The sequence below is a fragment of the Cryptotermes secundus genome, unplaced genomic scaffold, assembly GCF_002891405.2.
Source record: "Cryptotermes secundus unplaced genomic scaffold, Csec_1.0 scaffold7376, whole genome shotgun sequence".
NCBI lineage: Eukaryota > Metazoa > Arthropoda > Insecta > Blattodea > Kalotermitidae > Cryptotermes > Cryptotermes secundus.
The window spans coordinates 5,030-8,851 of NW_019718387.1; positions in this window are offsets into that span (position 1 = coordinate 5,030).

Consider the following 3,822-nt stretch of genomic DNA (forward strand, 5'->3'; position numbering starts at 1 on the left):
CTCAGAGTAGGATAAGTTAGTTTCCACACGGGAATATCTGCCGCTAAAAAGGCTTCGCATAAATCAAAGGAAAACTGTGAAAAACTATTATTAGAAAATTCTCTAAGCAATTTTTGAACGGGAGCACTTTTCATGGATTTAATTTTAATATTCTCTTTGTGTATATTAGTGTTCAAATGCTGAAGCACTTGAAAGCGTTTTTCACAACCAACTGTTTTCTCACACGCTTGGCAATAAAGAATTTCATTATACGTACTTATCATCTCTCCTTTGAACTCCCACTGATACAGCTGTAATTCAATTTTCTGACTTACTTTCACTTTCGGCACGACTACAAGAAGCTAAACAAACTTAACTAGACTAGTCACCACTAATGTGAATGGTCCCCAGCTTCAAAACAAGAAGCGTAACGAACCTCATAGAGACTTATAGAGTCCCTTATCGGTTGAATAGTATCACGTTGATAGCAGCTACATGTGAACGCTTCCGACTAATCTCTTCGCGGCCACTTTGATGGTACGCGGATGAGGTAAGTTACGAGCAGAGAGATCGGGGAAGTCCCGTCCTGGGTATTGCATCAGAAGCATGAATCATGACCAAATGTTGAGTCAAGTATGCAACATATTCTAATACGGAAAAGAAAAATTTTATACATACGACCATGAGTGGATAAAGTGGCGCTGGGGCAGGTTTTCTCCGAGTACTTCGGTTTCCCTTGCCAATCTTCATTCCACCAACTGCTCCACAATCACCCTCACCTATCATCTGGGGCTGGTACAATAGGCCAGNTTTCATATGCACCATCAAAACATGTCCAAAATTTAAGAAATGAAGTAATTCATACATATATCCAAACGAGCATACTTTCTGGTTGTAAGAAAGAAATATGCATTTGCATTAAAATCCGGTCCCTAGTCATAACATAACTTTGACTTTAACTTGAACTATGCCAATTGCCATTAGCAGCAGCTGATAGCCAGTGACAGACAGTGAGTAGTTAGTGATGACTAGTGATGCCATGAATTGCAGTTGAGTTGGCAGTCATGGCTAGGCAGTCCTGAGTAGGCGTTTGGTGAGTGCAGTTCATGAACTGTTAAGCAAGCAATGACGGTTTGTGACTGGCCATGAAGAACCGCCATGGTTAGCAGCTGTAACCTAGTGACACGCAGTAAAGATGGTAACCAAGCAATGACCAGTGAAGACATAACACACTGAGACTTAAGAGCATGCTGTAGTGATTTGTTAAGTGTCTATAATAACATTGTTATAACTATTTGTAGTTACTGAGTTATAGGAGTCTAGTAAATCCAATTAGCAATCCAAACCCCATGTCTAGTCACTGAAACACGACAATATGCATGCTGATCTAAAGTTACTGTGGCAGGAGGATCACATGAACACGATGATACCATACACCACCCTTTCCTTAAACCACAAGTAGGCTAATAAAGTTCCAATGGGATTGTTTCAAGACATGAGGGGCACACATAAATGTTAACACAGGAGCAATGACCGAATCATTTTCATGATGATGCCTAACATTACGATTAGCTGAAGCGTATGGAGAAATCAAAAACATTTTGCACCTCCACATGAGATAAACATTTTGGTAGGTATGAAATCACTCACCTAAAATTTCACAGATGACATACTTTAAGGAAGTTGCATAAGTTCCAAACATTCTGGCTCAAAATATATGAATACATTTAGGAAACACAAATGTGTAAAAAAAGTACATTTCAACAAAGAGAATTTTAAAAATAATACTCTTCAGAAACAGATCAATTTTGTTGGCGAAGAAGCGACATAACACCACTGCAAAGCACTTACCTCATAGCTTTTTATTTCTAATCCATAAGCTTTGATGGCACTTATGGCTTTCTAATAGCCATAAGCCCACCACTGGTCACCAGTGCTATGGAAAGCATTGGCCAACTTCTGAAGTTCTGCTATCACCAGATGGTTACATTCTCGTTTTGTTCTGAGTTCACTCTTTGATTGTGAACATACATATTTCTGCAATTCAAAGAAATATATCTGATATATAGGCTTCCATGGTTAACCTGGAAATCTGTAAAAAATCTTTCACCTGTTACAGTTAGAACTTCTTTTATGTGTGTCTCAGGGGACTGCCTAATGGGGGGTGTAGGAGAATGTTACTCCTCATGATTTTCTTATGCTACTCAAGCCAGGATGGTGCAGTCAGTATAGTGACTTGCTACAGGCTGGATGGCTGAGAGCTTGGAGTTTGAGTCACAGTAGGGGTAAGATGTTTATCCTATCCATGTTGTCCAGACCAGTTTTGGGTTCCACCCAGCCTCCTGTCTAATGGGTACCAGTGGCTCCTTCCCCAGGGGTAAAGCGGCCATGAATCTGACCTCTCACCTCCAACTAGTGATGAGGTCAAGAATATATGGATCCATATACAAAGGTCGGATAAAAAGTAGTGGCAACACCTCTGCAGTTCTGAAATGACTTTATTACTTGAGGTAAACACACTTACATTCCTTCAATATAATTGCCCCCCACGTGTACCACCTTCTGCAAAATTTGTGGAAGGCGTCATACACCATCAGCGCGTCCACTTCTGTTTGCAGTGACCGCCCTACAGCACGAATAATATCCTGTATTGTGTTGTAACGTGTCCCTTGCAGTGGTTCTTTCATTTTGGCAAAGAGATCATAATCGCATGGACTCATATTGGGTGAGTATTGCAGATGTTGCAGTATCTCCCATCGCCAGGGGCGAAGGAGATCCTTGACAGCATCAGCAGTATGAGCCCTTGCATTGTCATGAAGGATGATGGGGTGTGTTGCCAACAAGCGTCGTCGCTTTCTCTTGAGTGCTGGATGAAGATGTTTACGTAGGAAAGTGTAGTAGTAGGCAGCATTTACTGTCTGTTGTTGAAGTATAGTGTGGTGCAGTATCACTCCAGCAATGTCATATGCCATAAATCGCCTTCACATTACTCTGTGTAGAGCGCACTTTCTTTGGACAAGGAGAGCCAGGATGCTTCCATTCATTTGATTGTCGCTTCAAGTGCAGTTCGTATGAGCGAGTCCAAGTTTCGTCCAGGAAAAATTATAGTTTTATATATTCTGATGTTTATGTTTTTGGACAGCAGACAGGAAGACAAAAGGTTCTGGACTGAATGGTAGCAAGCATTACTCGAGTTCAATCTCCTCTTAATTTCCTCCTCAATCAGGTTTTCATTTATCATCATCGTTCCCAAATATCTGAACTGTGTCACATTTTCAAAACATCTGTTATCTATCTTTATGTCATGATTTTTCCCTGCATTCTGATGATGAGACAGCACCATATACTTCGCTTTTTCTGTGTTACTTCTATACCAACCTCCTTACTCGCGTCAGTTAAAGTTTCTGGGTTTTTCTTTGTGGTATCTATATTATCGCCCAGTAGATTTACATCAGCAGCATAGACCAGCAGCTGATGTGTCCCATTTAATTTCAGTCCCACTTGGCTCTCCTGGACCTTCCTAATGGCATATTTTAAAGCATACTTGCAAAGCAGTGGCAATAAGTACAAGGTGGTTCAAATATGACCGGGACTGATTTGTGTGTAACCAAGCTGCACTGCGCAGCAGCTGTGTGACCTTGAGAAAGTGAAGCCACAACCTCTACCCTCCCTCCTGTTCAGTCCTGTCTGGGAGTTGCTAGAATGATGAGTGAACAGAAGGTACCGCAGAGCGTGGAACAATGCATTGTTATCAAATTCCTCGTTGGAGAAAACGTCCCACAGACTCCAACAACTGTATTGGGAAGAGTGTCTCTCACGAACTCGTGTGTTCGAGTGGTGTAA